The 22,180-nt window shown below is 52.5% G+C and overlaps 1 long non-coding RNA gene across 1 annotated transcript; it reads left to right on the top strand.

The window, feature by feature from the left end:
* Window positions 1–5,288: 5,288 nt before the first annotated feature.
* On the top strand, window positions 5,289–13,901 carry LOC132246462 (uncharacterized). Its single transcript, XR_009457757.1, has 2 exons — window positions 5,289–5,722; window positions 11,802–13,901. It is a non-coding gene; the product is annotated as an uncharacterized LOC132246462 (long non-coding RNA).
* Window positions 13,902–22,180: the final 8,279 nt, after the last annotated feature.

Below are 22,180 nucleotides of genomic sequence, written 5' to 3' on the forward strand. Positions count from 1 at the left end.
GCCAGGACAGATGCCAGTGGGACTTCACTCAAAACCGTCTGCCACTCTGACATGGATCTGTTGATGATTACCCGTTGGTTGTGGCTGTTGAGCCAGTTGTCTAGCAGTCCTGTCCAGCCTGCGGTTCTCCAGTTTGTTTGTTAGAAGGTCATGCGGGAATGGTCAAAAGCCTTGCCGAAGTCCAGATTCACACTATCCACTACATCCCCTCCATCCATCCAAGTAGTTACCATATTTACCCGAGTTCAAGACGCATTTGAATTTAAGACAAGCCCCAGTTCGATTCTAGACATGGGAAATTTATAAATTGGTTATAATTTTCCATGTATGGCACCTGACTACTGGAGGTTTATCTTAAATTTCTTCTCCCCCACCCCATTCCTGATGTGAGGAAAGTCAGACATGCGGGGGAAGTGGGGCAGGCAGCAGGAGAGACAAGTGACTTGACCCTTGCCCCCTGCTACTTGTTCCCCCCAGCTTGCCCCCACTTGCCACCTGCTCTCCCCTCCCCCAGTGCCTGCATACCCTGCCCCTGCCCCCTTCAGTGCCCATTTCCCTTAGCACTTGCTCCCCGCATGCCTGCTCCCCAGGCTGGCTGCCTCCCACATCGTCTTTGCTCCCTCCCCGACAGCATCTGAGGCTCCAGCTTCAGGGCACATCATCGCTTCGGCCCAGCTCCTCAGCGGCCGCTCTGGGGCCAGGGCCAGGGCCAGGGCCAGAGCTACCACTGCTGGATGGCTGGGCTGGGGCTGAAGTGCCAGCGTGCTCCTTCCCCCGGGGCCAGACCAGACCTGGAGCTGCAAAGCAGCGGTGGGGGGTGGTGGCAGGTGGGGGTGCAGCGGCTGCAAGGAGCAGGGGGCTGCTATTGATTCTCTGTAAGTCATTCATTTCAGATCAATTTCTCTCTATCTGAAAGTCACCGAGTCCCAGCCCCCTGCTCCAAGCAGGACTATCTCCAGCGACATCATCCCAGCCAAGGCTTTGTCTACCCAGGTCTTCAAAACCTCCAAGGATGGAGATTCTTGCCCTGCTCTGCCACCAGATCCTTTGGCAAAGGGCGAAGCAGCTTTAGAGCGCTCCTTCTTGGAAGCTCCTTGAACTGAGTTGTGGATCCCTGTTCATCACCTTCTGTCTTCCTTTGCCAAAGCCTAAAAGGTCAGAAATATATTTCCCCAGCTGGAATAGCCCTAGGCTGCATAAAATTTAGCTCGGGTAGAAGTGTCTGCAAATAGTGTCGTTTGAGCCATGGAGTTGACAAAATCTTCTCCGCTCTGATTCCTGGTGACATGTGCTCCGCTGTGCAAAAGGAATCCCTTTCTGTAGACCAGGAGCTGAGTCCACAGGCCCATTAGTGATGAAGGGAAATCCCAGCTTTAGATTAACAGCTATCAAAGAGTCATCCCTAATCAGCTTCCAGTCCGTTTGGGCTGTGCCTCTGTCCCACAGTTCTGCTCACAGGTCAGAAAAGGGAAGAGACAGCTTGTTTGGAAATGACTATCTGTGTTCTCCCCTTCCTAATGAGGTTCAGTTTTATATCGATGTAGTCACCAATAATCCCTTCCGTGTTGTTCTGTATTTGTCCATAAGTGGCAATATTAGCCCCTCCTATTGCTTGCATCATAGATTCCTAGATTCACAGATGCTAGGGTCGGAAGGGACGTCAATAGATCATTGAGTCCGAACCCCTGCACAGGCAGGAAAGAGTGCTGGGTTTAGATGACCTCCTTTTGAAGACCCCCAGGGTAGGGGAGAGCACCACCTCCCTTGGGAGCCCGTTGCAGACCTTGGTGACTCTCACCGTGAAGAAGTATTCCTAATGTCCAATCTAAATCTGCTCTCTGCTAGCTTGTGGCCATTAGTTCTTGTAACCCCCGGGGGCGCCTTGGTAAATAAAACATCACCAATTCCCTTCTGTGCCCCCGTGATGAACTTATAGGCAGCCACAAGGTCGCCTCTCAACCTTCTCTTGCGGAGGCTGAAGAGGTCCAGGTGCCCCAGTCTCTACTCATAGGGCTTGGCCTGCAAACCCTTAACCATACGAGTGGCCCTTCTCTGGACCCTCTCCAGGTTATTCACATCCCTCTTGAAGTGCGGTGCCCAGAATTGCACGCAGTACTCCAACTGTGGTCTGACCAGCGCCTGATAGAGGGGAAGTATCACCTCCTTGGATCTGTTCGTCATGCATCTGCTGATGCATTATAAAGTGCCATTAGCTTTTCTGATGGCTTCGTCACACTGCCGACTCATGTTCATCTTGGAGTCCACTAGCACTCCAAGATCCCTTTCCACCTCTGTGCCACCCAGCAGGTCATTCCCTAGGCTATAGGTGTGCTGGACATTTTTCTTCCCTAGGTGCAGCACTTTGCATTTCTCCTTGTTGAATTGCATTCTGTTGTTTTCTGCCCATATGTCCAACCTGTCCAGATCTGCTTGTAGTTGTTCCCTGCCCTCCGGCGTGTCCACTTCTCCCCACAGTTTTGCGTCATCCACAAACTTGGACAGAGTACACTTCACTCCCTCGTCCAAGTCGCTTATGAAGACATTAAGGAGTATCGGTCCAAGGACCGAGCCCTGCGGGACCCCACTGCCCACACCCTTTCAGGTCAAAACCGACCCATCCACCACGACTGTCTTGGTGCAACCCTCTAGCCAATTCACCACCCACCGGACCGTGTAGTCATCCAAGTCACAGCCTCTTAACTTGTTCACCAGTATGGGGTGGGATACTGTATCGAAGGCCTTCCTGAAGTCTAAGTATACGACATCCACCCCTCCTCCTGCGTCCAGGCATTTTGTAACCTGGTCATAAAAAGAGACTAAATTATTCAGGCATGATCTGCCTGCTACGAACCCGTGCTGGTTTCCCCTCAGCATAATTTGTCCTGCTGGGCTCTCACAAATGTGGGCCTTGATAATTTTTTCAAAGACTTTGCCAAGGATGGAGGTGAGACTGACTGGCTTATAGTTGCCTGGGTCCTCCTTCCTCCCCTTCTTGAAAATGGGGACCACATTGGCCCTTTTCCAGTCCTCCGGGACTTGGCCTGTGCACCACGAGTGCTCAAATATTCCCGCCAGTGGCTCTGCAATGATGTCGGCCAGTGCCTTCAGCACCCTCGGATGGAGATCATCCGGGCCTGCCGACTTAAAGGCATCCAGTTCCTCCAAGTGACTCTGCACCATCTCAGGGTCTACGCATGGCAGTCTGGCGCCTTGCTGCTGCCTCTCTACAACCCCAGTGAGAGGCTTGTTGTGCCCCTCGCTTAGGAACACTGAGGCAAAGAACTCGTTGCGGAGTTCAGCCTTGTCCCCCTTGTCTGTCACCAGTTGCTTCTGCCCATTGAGTAGGGGTCCTATTCCTCCCTGGGCCTTCCTTTTACTCCCTATATATGTAAAAAAACATTTTTTTTGTTATCCTTCACTTTGCATGCCATCCTCAGCTCCATGGTAGCTTTGGCCCATCTAACTGCCTTCCTACAAGCGCAAGCAGAGGGGGTATACTCCTCTTTGGTGATCTCTCCCTGTTTCCACTTTTTATATGCTCCCCTTTTAGCCTTGCTCCCCTTTTAGGTTTGGTAGATCTGTCTGTTCTGTCACCGTTGGGGCAGACTCCAGGGGCCCAGGTGGAGGTGGGAGTGAGAGGGAAAAGCCTCCTGCCCCTTGGGCACCAGAGACCTGCCCTCAGAGCCCACTACAGCCCCCAGGCAGCCACAGCCCTCTGCCCCGCTGGGATGAGGCCATAAAAGGCCCAGTTTTGCCCCCCACAGGGTGCATCTACACAAGACGTTTACTGCAGAGCTGTCTACGTGGCTCTGCAGTAAATGTGTCTGTGTCTACACAGGTGCCACTCCTAGGGTGCCTGAAATGAATAAACTCTGGAGCAGGCAAGTACTTGTAAATACAAATACTGCAGCCGGGCTGCAGCTCCCTGCAGGTCTGTATAACGGGCCAGGCAGGAAGCAGACATCTTTTGTGTGCAGAAACACGCATGCAGATGCTGCCCGGTAGGCTGGGCATGAAGGTGCCTCGGTGCTGCGGCTGGCTTCCAGCTAGCCCTGCAATGAAGCACGCTCATGCCCGGCCCAGCCCTTCTGCAGCGCGTTGCAACAGGGTGGGAGCAGCCGTGGGCTGCTGCCAGCCAGGGCTGTTGTGACCGGGCTCAATGTGCTGTGCAGGAATAAGCCCTGGGACAACATCCCCTGGAGTTTATTGCTCCAGGGTGCACATTTTACACAGCATGGCCAGGAGCAAAAACATGCTGGATCAATAAGCCCTGGATTTTTTTGTGCACATTAATTGCACATGTAGACACACCCACACTGATGTTAGCTGATCTCACCAGCAGCTCTGCATGCTTATGGGGGAGGGAAAGGTTCCCCTTGGGCAGGGGGAAAAAAACTCAGCAACACTGATCCTGACCCAAAGCTTAGCTGAGGTGGGGGCATTTTTATTATTATTAATTTATTTTTTAAATGTTCTTGTCTCAGGCCAAATCAGCCAAACCATTTCCAAATTCTATCAGCAGAGCACAGCTCAGTCATTCAAGTGTGCATGCTGCTACCCCTGCCCTGCCAAGTCTCCTCCCTCCCAGACTCTTCAGCCTGGGGCCTCAGATACTCCCAAATCCATGGCAGGCATCCCACATGCAAGCCCCAAGCCCGTGAGGGCCACAGCACAGAAGCAGCTGGGATTAAAGAAGTTTTTGAAGGAAAATTTCAGACCAGTTTGGCAAGTGGGGGTCCTAGGGTTGGCCATGACATTCCTATGACAGGGCCAGCTCCAACCCAAGGGTGCCTTATTTTTCCCGCCACGCCTTGTTGGTAAAGTGATAAATAGGGAGGATGCCCACAAGACTTTGCAGTTCCCCGTCCCACTAAACCCTGCTAGACCATACTGGCTCACTGGGCCCCGCTCCCAAACGGTTCCTCAAGCCTTATGGGATAATTGCGTGGCTCCAAATCCTCCCCTTTACCATGCCCCATGCTTCACAGATATAATACGAACAGTTGACTCACTGAGCCCTTTCCAAGCCCGAAGCTGGGTCCCTTTCACGTCCCTCTCTGTTGTGCCCCTCTGGCACTGGGCCCTTCGGCCCTTGTACCCGCGCCATTCTGGCACTGGGCTCTACACAGTAGGGCGCCCCGGCCACTTGGCATTAACGAGGCCACTTTTCCTACAAAGGCTCAGAGCAGCTAATCATCAGGTAATAAAATAATGTAGAAAAGAGACCAGGAGAGCAAAACAAGGTCAAAAAGGAAGTTGAGAACCAGCATAAAAACAGACCCTCCTCCTTGAAGAACACCCCAGCCTAGCTCTCTTTCCTAGGATGCTCGTTCCCATGATGAAATTTGCCTTTTTTTTGCCAATTTAATGGTATTACAGTTTGCACGTGTGGATTTTTCTGGCGATTTAAAAGTCTTTTTGGCGATTTAAAGCAAAATGCATTCCGATGTATTTTAGTTTGGATCTCCAGGAATGAAACCGATGCGTCCATGGATTCATCACGTGAAAACAGAAATGCACTCAAAGACTTGTAATGAGCCCCTTTGTCCCCCAGACGGTGCTGCAACTTTTGTGTCATTCACCCCTTTGTCCCCCAGATGTCTCTCCAAAATTGGAGGTTGATGGGGAAGAGGATACCTGCACTTTTTCATTAACTGGGTGTAATGTGTTTCTGCGGATGCGTTGCGTTGCACACCAGATGATGCGGTCCACCCAGCCCAACGTGAATCAATCTTTCTTCGCCTGTATGGACACCTGTACCCCCACCTTTGTGGGCAGTGGTACTAGGAGGGCCTTGAGAGCTGTAGCCCTAAAAAGTTCATTCTAGCCCCCCGTCCCGGTGCTGCCGCCCGCCCGCAGAGACACGGCACATCTGCCTGGCTGCACAGGACAGCCGGGCTGCAGCTCCCTGCAGGTCAGTGTAACGGGCCAGGCGGGGAGCGAGACTGAGCTTCGGGCAGCTCGCAGCAAGGGATGGGGGCGCAGGGGGAGGGAGGGCGGGGGGCTGCCTCCGTGTGATCAAGAGTGGGGGAGGGGGAAGGTCCTGTGAGGGGCAAGTGTGGGTCTGTGTGTGTGTGGGTCTGGCTATGTGGGTCTGGGTCTGTGTGTGTGTGTGTGTGTGGGTCTGTGTCACTCTGCACATGGTCACAGACACAAACACACTCTCCCACCTGCCATAAACACAGACACACACATGCACATGGACACAAACACTCTCCCTCCCTTCATGAACAGACACGCATGCACACAGGCACATGCATGCACACATGCAGACAGGCTGGGTGGGGCTGGGGGGTTGCAAGGTGCAGGGCACCTATACAGGTGGGTGGGGGAAGCTGTGCGGTGCAGGCACAGGGCAAGGCACGTGGTGGGATGGAGGGGGGCTGCATGGGCTGAGGGTGCAGTAGGGGTGTGAGGAGAAACTGGGGCTAGAGCTGGGGCAAGGGCTGCAGGCATGGGTGGGCGTAGAGCATGGCTGGAGGGTCCCTTGCAGCAGGCGGACAGTGCTTGCCCCCGCTGGCTCAGGGATTGCTGGTTCGACGGTGCCCCCGGCTCTAATGGAGTACCAAAAACATCAGCAGGGTGCATAGTTATGTGCTTCCCTCTGCTGTAATTTAATGTGAATAGTACACTGAGCTTAGTTCAATTGAAAGGCTATCACCTGTAAACGCTGATGCATTGATTTAAAACAAGTCATTTTAAATTTAATAAACCGGTCTAATTTCATGAGGATTAAACTGTGTCACATGTACAAGCGTCCCTAAACACTTAATATTTATAGCTCTTAGCTGCCCCTTCTGTCCTGGGAAAGGCGGTGTCATTTAAAAAAAAAAAAAAAAGTGCTTTGTGTTTAAATACTAAAGCTGTGATATTTCCAAGTAAATATTTTCATGTTGAACCAAAGTAAAAGATCTAGTCTAGTATATTCACTTGGGCGGTATGTTTTTTGAAGTTTAACTCTTCACTGAAAAATTGTGTGTTGCTCACGTTGGAATGTTTGGTTTTAAAACAAAAATTCCTTTGTTTTAGGGGTTTTTTTTATTTGAAATCGTTTTTACTACCAGGAGTTTTCCCTTTTCACATTTCAATCAGAAGATATTTAGAGGAAAGTTGCAAACGTAAAAGGCATTTGCAAAATGCTGCACGCTGGATACGGGGCATTGGCATTTCCTGCCCATAAGCGATCTGAAGTCTCGGGCAGGGCTGCTCAGTGGTCACACACCCTCCGCTGTTCCCAGTCCTAAGGAGTCCTGTCCCCTGAGCTCCAGGGCTGAGACATGCTGGGATTGCCCTCTGAGCACAGACACGTTTGAGCTTGTGACTGAGACTGCAATGAATTGTCCACAACTAGACACTGCTCGCACTGGCCAAGGCAGGAGCAAGGAAGCCACACCAACCCATAAGGCGCCCCTCACCAACCATAAGGCGCCACGTGGGGCTGACTAATGGCCCCTGAATAGAGGTGTGTTAGAGGAGGAAGTAGCAGATGACGCTCCCCCTTCTGCCATTTCTCAGCATAACTGTGCAGACGTCACCTCCAAATGCAGACAGCCTATGAGAGCATGAAGGCAGGGGCACTCAATCGGTCAGCATAGTCTCTGCATGCCCAGATCAACCAGGGAGAGTTGCGGGCATTAGGTTTTTTGAGTAGCAGGCAGGGGAAGGCAGGTGATATCTTTGGAAGAAAAGTAATTGCCGTCTCCTTTTAAGCACATCTTTTTTCAGTATTTCTGGAAGTGTAGTGTATGTTTTCTCTCCCTGGACAGGCGTGGTGTCCCCTAGGAGCCATTACATAGACACAAGTCCTCCTTCCCTATGTGGCTGTGACCCGTGTATCCAGATAAGGCCCAGCATGGGCCTGGGCTCTGCACATGTTTTGTGATGTGAAAAACTGGATTTTGAGTGGGAAACCAGAGAGGCAGGTTCTGAAGAGTTTTCCTGCATAATAGAGATACAGAATAGATGCATAATCACACTATTACAAGAAGAAGTACTAAAAAGAAAATTGGATCTTTGGTCAGTGCTGTGTTTCCAGAGGTGTTTTGTGGGTTTCTTCTCCTTCTTGCAGTACAAAAGGCTTGAGGAAAATGAAACCAAGGTGCTAAACTCAGTGCTCCTTTTGACCAGCATACTGAACACTAAGTTAATTCCTAAATATATGTTGTAAGTGAAAAACTGTTCTTCTGTTCTTTTCAACTGAACTACTAGTTTGAGAAATATTAACACCAGAAGAGTTGCCGTTCTGTGCTAATCCAGTGGTCTGTCTAATCTGGTATGCTGTCTACGACTGGTCACAGTTATTGGGGAATAATTGACTGAAGGGTAACGTTGAGACGGGCACCCAGTCTAGATATGAAAAGAGAAAGGGATAGAGACCCTACCACTTCTCTTTGGTTTACTGGTTAATCCACCTTGGTTTTGGGGGTTGTTTTAAAGCCCAGTTTTAACCTGCAAAACCTTAATTCTTCTTTTACCAGTCTCCCCTATAATTAAAAAACAAAAAACCAAGCAAAAACTAAAAATCCTTTAGTCCCCTTTTTCCATTATTTTGGCTGAGATTGCTGGTATATTAAAAGACCTATAATTTTCCTCCTTGTTCTGATTGCCCTTCTTAAAAAATGGACTAATACAAGCTTTCTTTCCATCTTATTTTAGTCGCATTTAAAATATTCCCCATTAACAGCAGCAACAGGATGCAGATCTTTGTAGTCAGCTCTAATATCACAGGGTTCAGGGTATCCAGCCCTACTCATTTCAAAAGGGTTTTCTCCAGTAAGAGCTGTTTTATGCTTTACTAGCCAATCTCCCGTCGTGAATGATAGAGCATTTCAGGGGGAGCTGACATGCCCCCAGCCCACACTCTTTGGGGCCGGTCATGTAAACCAGGGGTAATTATTTTGGGCGGAGGATGACTTATCAAGTTTTGGCAAGCTGTTGAAAGCTGCATGGGTAGCTCCACCCCCTGGCAGGTGCCCCACCCCCTGGTCACTGTCTTGTGACCGGAAGTCCCGCCCCTGAACCCCTGACCTTTGTTACGAGATGTCAGTCCCCTTGCCCCCGGAAGTACCCTTCCAGCAAGGGGTTGTGCCATCTTGGAGCCAGCAAAATACCAAATTCCATTCGAAAAAGGAAACCTCTACAGCATTCATGAATTCGATTTCCAACTGTTTTTGTCCTGGTTTACACGTGTTTGTGTCGTGCACACAGAGGGGATTGCACAATGGCTTGAAATACAGTTTTAGTTTTGTATATTGGGGGGTGCGTATAGGTTTGTGGGGGGCTGTGGGTGTGTGGGCATGTGGGGTGAGGGAGCACGTGGGTGTATGTGTGTGGATATGTGGGGTCTGGGTGGGTATGTGGTCTGTGGGGGGCTGTGTGAGGGGGTGTGGATGTGGGGATCAGCATGTGTGGCAGTATGAGGGGAGTGTGGGTGCTTGTGTATGGTGGGGAGTGTGTGTGGGACTCCTCCTATGAGCGCACACACTCACCCACCCACTCTGCCCCTCTCTGCACTCCCACACCCACCCACTCTGCCCCCAGCTGCACACCCACACCCACCCACCCAGTCTGCCCCTGGGTGCACACTCACACTCACACCCACCCGCTCTGCCCCAGCTACGCACACACACACACACACTCCGCCCCTGGATGCGCGCGCACACACCCACCCACCCACTCTGCCCCTGGCTGCACACCCACAGCCCCCGGCTGCATACCCACACCCACCCACTCAGCCCCTGGGTGCACACGCACACCCAACCACGCACTCTACCCCTGGGTCCACAACCAGACTCACTCACCAACTCTGCCCCTGCCTGCACACCCACACCCATGCATGCTGCCCCTGGCTGCACATCCATACCTACCTGATAACACTAAGATGTGGGGCAAGGTGGACACACTTGAAGGGAGAGAGAGGCTGCAACTAGATTTAGACAGACTACAAAAGTGGGCAGATGAGAATAGGATGGGGTTCAACGTAGACAAATGCAGGGTGCTGCACCTTGGGAGAAGGCATCCACAGCACACATACAGGCCGGGGAGTTCCCCTCTTGAAAGCACAGAGGTGGAAAGGGATCTTGGAGTCATTATTGACTCCAAGATGAACATGAGCTGCCAATGCCAGACCACAGCCAGCAAGGCCAGCCAGACCTTGTCATGCATCCAAAGGTGCATCTCAAGCTGGTCCGGAGAGGTGATCCTCCCCCTCTATGTGACTGTGGTCAGGCCGCAGTTGGAGTACTGCATCCAGTACTGGGCGCCGCACTTCAAAAGGGATGTGGCCAGCCTGGAGAGGGTTCAGAGGAGGCCACCTGCCTGGTGAGAGGGCAGCAGGACAGGCCCTACAAGGAGAGATTGAGGGACCTGAACCTGTTCAGCCTCAGCAAGAGGAGGCTGAGGGGGGACCTGGTGACTGCCTACAAGCTCATCAAGGGGAATCAACAGCAAACAGGTAGAGCCCTTTTCTCCCCAGCACCACCTGGGGTGACGAGGAACAATGATAAGAAGCTGATGGAGAATAGGTTTAGGTTGGAGATCAGAAGGCAATATTTTACAGTTAGGGTGGCCAAAATCTGGAACCAGCTTCCCAGGGAAGTGGTCCTCGCCCCTACCTTGGGCAAATTCAAGAGGAGGTTGGACGATCACCTGTCTGGGGCCTTGTGAACCCAGCATTCATTCCTGCCTGTGGCAGGGGGTCAGGCGAGATGATCTGTTCAGGTCCCTCCTGACCCTAGCTACTATGATACTATGATACCTACCCACTCTGCCCCTGGCTGCACACCCACATCCGCCCACGCACCCTTCCCTGGTTGCACACCCACAACCAACCCACACACTCTGCCCATGGCTCCACAACCACACCCACCCACCCTTCCTTTGGTTGCAAACCCACACCCACTTACCCACTATGTCCCTAGCTGCACACCCACCCTCCCACTCTGCTTGTGGCTGCACACACACACACACACACGCACGCCCACCCACTGTGCCCTGGGCTGCACACCCCCACCCACCCACACACTGTGCTCCTGGCTTCACAGCCACACCCATCCACCCATTCTGCCCCTGGCTACACACCCCACACACACCCCCATGACACGCCCACACCAGACACACACACCCCCTAGCAGGGGGGTGCTGCAGGCAGGGAGCGCAATTGCTGGGGGTGGGACGGGCTGCGCTACTTAGTCCAGCTGAGGCTCGTCCTTGTCCTACTGCCCCTGACTCCTGTCAGCATGGACAGGAGCTGCGGCAAGTCAATACAGTTTTAAAGCCCAAGGGCTTCTTCTGCCTCCGGCTCCCTGCATGATTGTTAGCAGTTATATAATGGGACGTTATCATTCCTCTCTTTCCTTTTTCTTTGAGCATTAAAATCTCCTTATTGTTCCTTTGCCCTGCCACCGGTATTATCCATTTCTCCTCTTAACCAAGCTGGACTTTTAAGGAAAGTAATGAAGAAATGAGATTTCAAGACTTTATAGTAACCCTTTTTGAAAAACTCCCAACATTTTCCCACATTTTCCAAACATAAATTTACTTTTTTTAGCATTGGGAGTTGTTTGGACACGTTTTCCATTCTTCCAAAATCATGGTAGTGAGGTCATGGTGTGTAGCCAGCATGTTTCCAACAACCTCTTTCCAGCCATCATCACAATGTGGTCTAAAACCATGTTACTCTGTAATGGATGAGATATCTTTTTGTTTTAGAAAATGATCTCAAATTTTCAGAACTAGTTTTCCTACTTGTCTCTGTATATCCTGTGGGTAATGCATATTTATTCCCTTTCTTCACTTTGCAGATCGGCACTTCAGGAACAACTCGTTCTGTTCTCTCCTTTGATCTGGGGGATCGTAACAGGTTCCTGCCAGTGTCCTGTCCTGTGTGACACACGTTCGAGGTCCTGCTGTTGGGAGCCACCACTTCTTGTAAACCGAGGCACTGCTCTCAGTGCCTCCCTTCTGCTCTGGTACCCACTTTGTGCTTCAACCAACTGGTCATTTTAAAAGTTTAGTCCAATGACTCGTCCCATAAATTTCAATAATACCTCCCCTGCATCTCCTTTTCTACAGCCTAACCACTCTCAGTTGTTTAACCTTTTCCCAACGGCTTGAATTTCAACTGCTACAGTAGGTTGGGGCAGATGGTTGTCTGACTCCATTGTCTCATTACTTGAGACCTGCAAGCAAACTTCAGGATCCCATCCCGACTTGAAGTTACTACTTATGAGCTTATGTAAGGAATCAGCCTCTTCCAAGGAAAGCTCTTCCTTGGCACTCCCCAGAAAGTTTTGTTTGGTCTCTAACCTGATGGACCCCTACAGCCAACCCTGGCATGGGTTTCCAAGCGGTGTTGAGACCCTGCCTCCTTGTTGGCCTTTGTGCGTTAGACAGCCTGTCTGCTCCCACGGCTGTGACTGTGTGACCCACACTCCTAGAGACCAGGTAACCCCTGCTGCCCTTTCTGAACCGTTCTCATGCATACACAGATACCTATAAGCCAATTCCCAAAAAGCAAACCTTTAAATGCCATTTTCTAAGCCAACAGGGGAGAGGGAGGAGTGCCATGTCCCAGCCAGCACAGCAGACTGCTTCCCTTCAGTTTTTCTTGTGTCGTTGCCATTCCCTTGTTCTCCCTGGGACTCTTGCTTTCCTCCTCCTGCTCCCTCCATGCCTCTTCAGTGACCTTCAGGTGCAGTGTGCCACGTCGGCCACAAAACTGTTAAAAGACTGTAATATCAACTCACCCTGCTCTCCTAGGTATCCCACTTATGAACCTATCTATAGCAAAGGGTACTCACATTGAGCCCCTCAAAATCTCCCCCACCAGGATGCTAGATCCTTTCGAGGGAGCCGGGGGTACCACACCTATCAGCACCGTTAGGTGGGCAAATCTGATTCGCAAGATGCACCCAGAGATTTCCAACAGAAATCCAGAGTTGTGGTCTTTTTGAGTTCTTTGCAACAGAAAACTGCTGTGTTGTTTTTCAGTAGTTAAAAAAGAGTAAAAATGAAGAGCTGATGTTTTCTTAGGGGTTCCTCCAATCGATCCAGGTTGAGAACCACTCCACTAGCTATATCCAGTTCAATTCGTTACCTCTATAGTGAACATTTCTACCACTGCTGGAGCAGGGTCTGGGCTAGATGGACCATTGGTCTGACCCAGTACGGCACATCTTTTGTTCTTATGCCCCTCTCAAGTGCCTGATTTGGGAGCTACTTAATTACTTCCAGTATGTTTATTTTTTGGTTGCTAATGGCAAGCCCCTTCCCCATTTTGTATGCACACCTCAGCTCCCTACTCTTGCCCCCCCAAACTTCCTCCCCTCCCGAGTACTGCATGCATGTGATGTCAATGTGTTAATGCATGAGGGAATGTAATCATGAACTACCAGGGCAGAGGAAGATCTTATGTGAAGAGAAATGGTATAACAAATAAAGTGAACAAATTAAAATACATATTCTGTAGTCCATATTGTTCTTCTAACTAATAATATACATGAACAAACTGCAGAAAGATCTTGGGTCAAGCAGAAGGCCTCTGAAACATCATCAACACGAGTATATGGCAATCATTTACTATAAAACCCCACAAGTAGATGGCACCTTGTTTTTAATGCTTGTTCTATTTGCAGACGTACAAGACACTTAATCTTTGTATTGCTCTGACTGGAACTGAGACACGGACAGAAGTGGACCACATAACAGTTACTCATTGACTGGACCATGCTTTTCACTGTTTTTACTCCATGGGCTAGACGGTTCCTTAAATCCCGTGTACACTTTGACCGTGCACAATTACTCCTGTAAGATAGTCTTTCATTTTCGTAAGACTATGTAGATAGTGTTTCTGATGTGTATTAGCATCAGTATTAAATGCACATTCCTCAGCTTTTATGAAAGTTTTAGCACGCATTTTCATTTATGTAACCAAACTTGCTATTTCCAATATTGGGATGTTGTGGGGTTTTTGCATCTGAAACGAGGAGAGTTCAGACTTTCTGTGCCTGCAGAGCTGGCTTTGTTTCTTTGAAGGAATATAAGAACTGCCCCACCACACTATACAAGTAGTCTCTCTAATCCAGCATGTCAAAAATACAGCAGCATGGGTCCAGCCTGCGGAGCCATGTCGTCTGGCCTGTGGGTCTAGGTCCTGGGTGGTGGGGTGAGCAGTGACAGCATTAATATCCACAGCTTTGGGAGTTGTGGCAATTCACGCTGCTGCCGCTCATCCCACTGGGACGGATCCAGAGCACAGCACTGTGTCGCCTGGCCTGCAGGGCTGCTTGTGGGCCAACAATGTGACTTCAGGACAAGCAGCGGCCAACGTGGCTCCAGGAACCACAGCAATTAATGCTGCTTGACCCACCACCACACTTCTGGCCCTGCGAGCAGCCCAACAGGGCAGATAACGTGTCTCCAAACTGGATCCAACCTACTCCGGCACCCCTGGGGCAAGGTGAATGCTACAAGAGGACCTAGTACGTGCTCCCTGCCTTGAGACCTGTATTGGGAAGTCCCAACCAGGCACTCCCTGCCCTGTGGGGCAGATGGCGGCAGGGGATGGGTTACCTTTCCTCCTGCTCTCTTCAAACTCCCGCCTGGCCGTGTCGATGTAGCGCTGCACCAAGGCCTTGAGCACCTGCAGCCTGTAGGAGCCACGGCTCTCTCCCTGCAGGATAGTGTCGTCCAGGGCTGAGGTTTCATATATTTCATAGACATTAGGGCTGGAAGGGACCTCGGAAGATCATCGAGTCCAGCCCCGCGCCCAAAGGGCAGGACGTCAGCTGGGGTCATAGGATCCCAGCAAGATAAGCATCCAGTTTCATCTTGAAGGTGTTCAATGAAGGCGCTTGAACAACCTCCGGTGGCAGGCTGTTCCAGACCTTGGGGGCTCGGATAGTAAAGAAATTCTTCCTTATGTCCAGCCTGAAACGATCTTGTAGTAGTTTGTGACCATTCGTCCTCGTCATCCCTTGGGGCGCTCTGGTGAACAAACGTTCCCCTAGATACTGGTGGTCACCCCTGATAAACTTGTAGGTGGCCATCAGATCACCCCTGAGCCTGCGCTTTTCCAGGCTATAGAGCCCCAGGGCTCTCAGCCTGTCATCGTAGGGTCTGCTTCCCTGACCTCTGATCATGTGCGTGGCTCTTCTCTGGACTCTCTCAAGCTTCTCCACATCCTTTTTGAATTGTGGAGCCCAAAACTGGACGCAGTACTCCAGCTGCGGCCTCACTAAGGCCGAGTACAGGGGGAGAATGACGTCCCGGGATTTGCTTGAGAAGCATCTATGGATGCAAGCCAGCGTTTTGGTCGCTTTACTAGCCGCAGCATCGCATTGCAGGCTCATGTTCATCTTGTGGTCAATGATGACCCCCAAGTCTCTTTCTTCCATAGTGCTAACCAACATAGCACTGCCGAGCCTATAAGGATGCTGTGGGTTTTTTTTCCCAAGGTGGAGAACCTTGCATTTATCGGCGTTGAACACCATCAGATTCTCATCCGCCCACTTGCTGAGCCTGTCCAGGTCAGCCTGGATCACCCGCCTGTCTTCTGGTGTGGATGCTTTGCCCCAAAGTTTGGTGTCATCGGCGAACTTGGCCAGTCCGCTTCTGACTCCAGTGTCCACATCATTAATGAAGATGTTGAACAGTATGGGTCCAAGGACAGAGCCCTGGGGGACCCCACTGGTCACAGGACACCACGATGAGTGACTTCCATCAATTACTACCCTCTGGGTCCGACCCCGGAGCCAATTTTCCAGCCAGTGGATCGTGGGGGACCCAAGGTGACAATTGGCCAGTTTCTCCAAGAGACGATCATGGGACACCAGATCGAAGACTTTTTTGAAGTCAAGATATATGACATCAATCTCATCTCCCTTGTCCAGGTGATAGGTCACCTGGTCGTAGAAGGAAATGAGATTGGTCAAGCAAGACCTACCCGCAACAAACCCATGCTTGCTATCCCTTAAGATGTTGGCGTCGGCCAGTCCATTAAGGATGGCCTCCTTAATAAACTTTTCTAAGATCTTCCCCGGGATAGAAGTCAGGCTGATGGGCCTATAGTTAGCCGGATCCACTTTCCCCCCTTTCTTGAAGATAGGCACCACGTTGGCCTTCTTCCAGTCTTTGGGCACTACACCAGAGCGCCAAGAGTTTTCAAAGATCCGCGCTAGAGGCTGGGCTATGATGCTCACCAGCTCCTTGAGTACCCTGGGGTGAAGATTGTCAGGGCCGGCTGACTTGAAGGTATCCAGCTTCTCAAGATGTTCCTTCACAAAGTCAGCATCAATGGAGGGCAGGGGATCACCCTCACCCGGACTTCCCGGCCCTGTAGCGGGCATGGGCGTCCCACGGGGCTGATGAAAGACCGACGCAAAGTACCTATTTAATAGGTTGTTTTTTTCCTGGGTGTCAGTTGTCAGTTGCCCCATCTGGTTCAGCAGGGGTCCAACGTTGCCCCTGCTTTTCCTCCGGCTCCCCACATATCTGAAAAAGGACTTTTTATTGTCCTTGATGCTCAAAGCTAGCTGGAGTTCAGTTGCAGCCTTGGCTTTCCTGGTCTGCTCCCTACAGGACCGGACCAGTGCAGAATAATCCTCCTTGGAGGTGATTCCCATCCTCCATCCTTTGTAGGCCTTTCTTTTTAGCCTCAGGAGGTCTGCTAGGTCCCTGGAGAGCCAGGGGGGCTGCTGTGCCCTCTTGCTGCCTTTCGTCCGAGATGGAATAGACTTAGTTTGTGCATTGAGGATCGCTCCCTTGAGGAGCAACCACTCTTCTTGAACTCCCCTCTCCCTGCGGTCACAGTCCCTTAGGGCCTCACTGACAAGCCTCCTGAGCTTGTCAAAGTCGGCTTTCCTGAAGTCAAGGACTTGCGTGTTGCTGACTGACTTGCCAGCTTTTCGGCGGATGGTGAAGGTGATCAGCTCGTGGTCGCTGTCACCCAGCTTCCCATCGATCACTAGGTTGCCGACTAGGTCCTCCTCAGTAGCCAGCACCAGGTCGAGCAGCGCTTTGCCTCTCGTTGGCCCATAGACTTCTTGAGTCAGGTAGAGGTCATCCACGCACGAGAGGAAGCTCTGCGACCGCTCAGATTTTGCTGAGCGATCCTCCCACGAGATGTCTGGGTAATTGAAGTCACCCATGACAACCATGGTCCTGGAGCAAGCTGCCTCAGCCAGTTCCTGGGCAAACTCCTCGTCTAGCTCAGGACTTTGGGTGGGAGGTCTGTAATAGACTCCCACCATTGTGTCCCCTGTGCCATGTTCCCCACGGATTTTAACCCAGAGGGTCTCCAGCCGTCCACCCTGGTCGCCAATATCGTCTTGCAGGGACGCGTAGCTTTCCTTAACATAGAGAGCTACACCCCCGCCCCTTTTCTCTACACGATCCCTCCTGTACAGGGTATAGCCATCTATCCCCATGGTCCAGTCATGGGTGGAGTCCCACCAGGTCTCCGTGATCCCTATGACATTGTAATTGTTTGCACTGAGCAGGAGGATGAGCTCCTCCTGCTTATTCCCCAAGCTCCTGGCATTTGTGTACAGGCAGGCAAGTGCCCCCTGGGGGGCTCCTTCCTTGCCCACAGATTTTACCAGGGCTGGGGCAGGGGTGAGCTCCCTTGAGTGTCGTGATCCGCTGGCTTTGCAAGGATTGCTCAGCGGGCCAGCAGTGGCGGTCGTCCCCCCGTCCCCCAGCGGGCTTAGTTTAAAGCCCGGTGAAGCATGTCAGCCAGTATGGCTGAGAAGAGCCTCCTCCCTAGGGGAGAGAGGTGGAGACCATCTCTTCCCAGCAGCTCGCTGCCTCTCTCGCCAAAGAGCGGGCTGTGGTCATGAAAGCCAAAGCCTTCCTGACGACACCAGCGCCACAGTCTTTGGTTGACCACATAGATCCTCCTGTCCCTTCTCAGCCCATAGCCTGAGACTGGGAGGATCGACGAGAACACCACCTGTGCCCCCAGACCCTTAAGCCCCGCTCCCAAATCCCTGTAGCGCCTCATGACCTGGCTGGGAGCGCTCCGAGCAGTGTCATTGGTGCCCACATGAATAAGGAGCATGGGATAGTGGTCTGTGGGTTTGAGGAGCTTGGGGATCCTCTCCGCAATGTCCCGGATGCGGGTCCCTGGGAAGCAGCAGACTTGCCGGGCTAAGGGGTCGGGGTGGCAGATTGGCCCCTCCGTCCCCCTCAGGAGGGAGTTTCCCACAACAAACACCATACGTTTTGTCTTGGGGAGAGCAGGGGCGGGAGCTGCAGTTGGGCCCATGTTGCCCGTGGGGGCCGGCAACTCAGCAGGCTCTGCTGGGGCAGCAAGAGGTGCGTCCCTGTTGCTCAGCTCTGGTGGGGGAGGGCCCTTGGTGCGGCGGGCCTTAGGGCCTTGACCACCTTGATCCATGCCCCTGGCTGGACACAGCAGGAGGTCCCAGAGTCCTCCTCTGGCCTGGAGGGAGACTGTGGTCTACCCTCTGCCTCCCAGGGGAGAAGGGCCTGGCAGTAGGAGTCTATCTCCTGCTCGCAGTCCCTGATGGCACGCAGTCTGTGGACTGTGGCCTGGAGCTCCTCCAGCTGGCGCGCCAGAGACCCCAGAAGGGAGCAGACCCCGCAAAGGGAGGTCACCATGCTCCTAGGCCCCAAAGCCTGAAAAAGGGACAGGCAGCCCCCACAGCCGAGAGCCAGGGGCTCCGTCTGCGTGGAGCCCGGAACCAGGGGCTCCGTCTGGGTGGCCGTCTCTGAGGTGCCGGGGGGGGTGGGGCCGCGGAGCCCGAGGGGACCCTCGGGGTGCGGCGCGAGCCCATCCGTGTCATGCCTCTGGTAGGCTGGCTACGGCTGGGACTGTCTACCCTGGGGGGTGCGCAGGCAGGGTCTGGCGCCCTCCCGCACGCCCTCCCGTGCGAACTCCGCGCTAACTCACGCGCCAGCAGAGAAGCGCGCCTGTTTGTGCAGCCTGTTCGCGCGGCTCCGGTCGCGTGGCTCCCTGGGGGCTGGGCGAAGTAGGGACCTGGGCGGGGCTTGACCCAGCCCGGCTCCACTCAGCTGCCGCCTCCCACACACACACTAAGGGGGTTAGCCCCTTCTCTCCACGGGCCCCGCTTACCCCGGCTGCGCTGGGGGTCAGCGGGGGGCTCCGCGGCTGCTGGAGGGTTTCTGGGGGGCTTCGGGGGAGCGGGGGCGCAGCGAGCTTTCACCCGCGCATCTCTCGCCGCTCCCGCATCTGAGGTAGCCTGGGGTGAGGAAGGGGAAGAGGAATTACACAGGTACCAGGGAACGGTGCTGCTTACCATTCATCCAGCCTCGCAGAACAGCCTCGCAGCCAACGTGGCTTCTACCAACGGCCACACGGCCAATGCAGCTTCTACCAGCCGCTGTGTTGTGCGGGACACTTACAATGGTGGGGATCGAGGGACAGTCCTGCTGCTTCTTGGCTTTGCAGCAGCAAATGAACTGGAAGATGCCCCTAGGGAAGACAGGAGAACGTGGGTTACAAGGGGCCAGGCGGAAGCAGAGCTAGCCCTGCAAAATCCATGCTGGAGCCCACAGCCAGGTCCAAGCCCTTCCAACATCTGGGCCTGCTTCCTGGTATTGGCCCACTGGAAAGATGAGCCCATTTCATGGCACTGGGAGCCAAACAGCTCCAGAATTCAGGGGGATTGTCTCCCATGTTGTATGCCAGCTCTCTGCAGTGCACCAGTGGCTTTATCCCTGAATTCACTCAATATATTACCTTATCAAGGCAAAGAGCAAGGAGTGATTTGAGTGCAATGGAGAGGTGTCTCCAGGGACAGAAAAAAATGCCAGAGGCCAGGAAATTCTTTAATCCACTAAGAAACAGGCAGAAAGAGAGCCAGTGGCTGGATGTCAAACCGGGCAAATTCAAATTAGAAATAAAGGCGCCCATTTGTAAGGAACCAAGCCCCAGGGCATCCCTTCACATCCCCCGGTCCATGCTGGCTGCCTCTCTCCTGTCTGGCAGTCTGGCTTTAGCCAGACACAAGATACCAGGCTCAGTATTGAGGGACTCTTGCGAAATGCAATGGCTGGCGTGGTGGAGAACGTCAGGCCTGGTGATCTAATGAGCCCTCTGGGCCTTGAAGTCTGTGAGCTGGCTCCCCGTGAAGGCCTGGCCGGTGGGAACACACTGCTTCCCCTTCCCTTTCTCCAGAACCTCTCTCTGCTCCAGAGACCTCATCAAGCAAATTTCTGTCTGAACAACTCGTGTTTACTAGTTTCAGAAAGTCTCTTTTCTTGCAAGTCGTGGCAAAGATTAGTAGAGATGTTCAGACTGTCAAACTAAAGAGAAAGACAGAAATGCTAATTATCTTCAGGGTGGGGTCTTTTAAAATTTCCATTGAAGTTTTCTGCTTATTTTTCCTTTTGTCCCCAAATGGGGTGCAGGTGGGGGGAGAAAAAGGGAAAATTCAGTATTTTCAAACTGATTTTTGTTTTGTTTTCTGGCTTTCATTTGTTGAACCAAAATCTGAAAACTTCTAACCCTTCCCTCCCAAACCTTTCCCGTCATTTGGAAGAAAACAGATTAGTGCCATATTATTCACATCTCACACTCACCTTTTTGCTGAAAAATTACCCACTGGAAATTGGGGGGTGTTTTAAATAAAAAAAACAAACTGTTTCTGAATAGTTTGGATAAAAGCCAATGGTTTTTTGCTCTTCCTTCTGCCTTCCCAGAACAAGGTGCATAACTTTTTTGGGAGGGTGTGTGGTATGCGAATAAACATGGCATTTTTTCTTTGGAAAGCCCCTGAGGGCTCTCCTTGCAAAGCCTCTCTCCCTGCAGCACAGAGAAAAAAGGCTGGTGGATAGACAGTCTGGTGATTCAGCCATGGGATGAAGAGCCAGTAGCTCTGGGTTCAGTTGTCAGTGATGGCTGTGTGGACCTTGGGCAAGTCCTTCCCTCCTTGTGCATCTCAGCTCCTGTCTGCAAAACGGGGCCTTGCTGGTCTCTGTCTCCCAGGGGGTGGGTGAGCTGATAGAGGTGCCTCATGCCCTGAGACAGGTGAGGACCCTGGCATTACCTGACCATGTAGAAGAGGGACTTGGGGGTTGGAATGACATTGAAGGGCACAGGCAGTGTCAGTCCCTCCCGGAAGTAGGACAGGTAGAGCTTGGAGCGGGCAAACTTCCACTCCACGTCGGCATCGTCCTGCAACACAAGCCGGGGGGAGCAGCGCAGAGCCGTGGGGTCATGCAAGCCTTGCAGGGCACGTGCAGGAGTTCACCAGCTGGCCTACGCTCACCCCTTCCCTGGGTCACTGAGCATGGCCCTGGCATTGGGCAGCCTGTTCTGCCTTGCATGCTGGTAGTATATGAGGAGAGTAGCATGGGGCGTGGTGGCAGGTGGTGGGCACTGGGACATGAGCGGGGCAGGGGGAATCCACCCTGGAAAAGGAGGAGGCAGACACAGGGGTCCTGACCCCATTCGCAGGGTGCTGATTTCTCTTCAGTGCAAATACTGGATTGGCAAGGCTAGGTCTGCCAGGTGCCCACCTGGCATAAACCTCCAAGGGATCCTTGTCTGAGGGGAGCCAGTGACTGTTCCCCACCGTGCCGGAGGGGTTTAACTTAGAGATAGGACCAGCAGGGCCAAAGGACGGGGGTCTGCCCCGGACAGAGGTGTGGTATCTGGGCCCCCTGGGTTTCACCCTGACTGATCCCAAGTGCCCCTGTGACAGAGAAATGCAGCTGGCTCTGGGGTGGCATATACTGGTTGTCTGTACTATGCACAGCATGGATTCTGTTTGGAGGGGTGAGTGGGGTGAAACAGCTTCCTTGTCAAAGGACTAGGCTGGGGCTTCTACCAGCTTTGCCCCATCCACTCAGGGGGGCTCACTCCCAGCTGGTCCCCTCCCCCAGCATGGGCCGGGCTCCCAACAGGGCTGAGCTCGATCTTCTGGAAGGAGTTGGTGATCATAGCGATGAGCATGTTGAGGAGGACAATGACCACAACGATGGTGAAGATGCCGTAAAGCGCCCGGCCCACAAACTGGGCCACGAGGAACCAGGGCATGTCCACCACACGGTGTTCTTCCATGCCGAACATGGTCCAGAACAGGAATGGGAACGTCTCGTTGAAGCTGCCGCAGAGCGGGTAGTGGGTTACCAGTTGGATGTGAACTCAGAGCGGCCTGATCCGGCTCGGAGCTACAGTAGGCACAGGACCATCGAC

This window comes from Alligator mississippiensis, chromosome 16 (genome assembly GCF_030867095.1).
Source record: "Alligator mississippiensis isolate rAllMis1 chromosome 16, rAllMis1, whole genome shotgun sequence".
NCBI lineage: Eukaryota > Metazoa > Chordata > Crocodylia > Alligatoridae > Alligator > Alligator mississippiensis.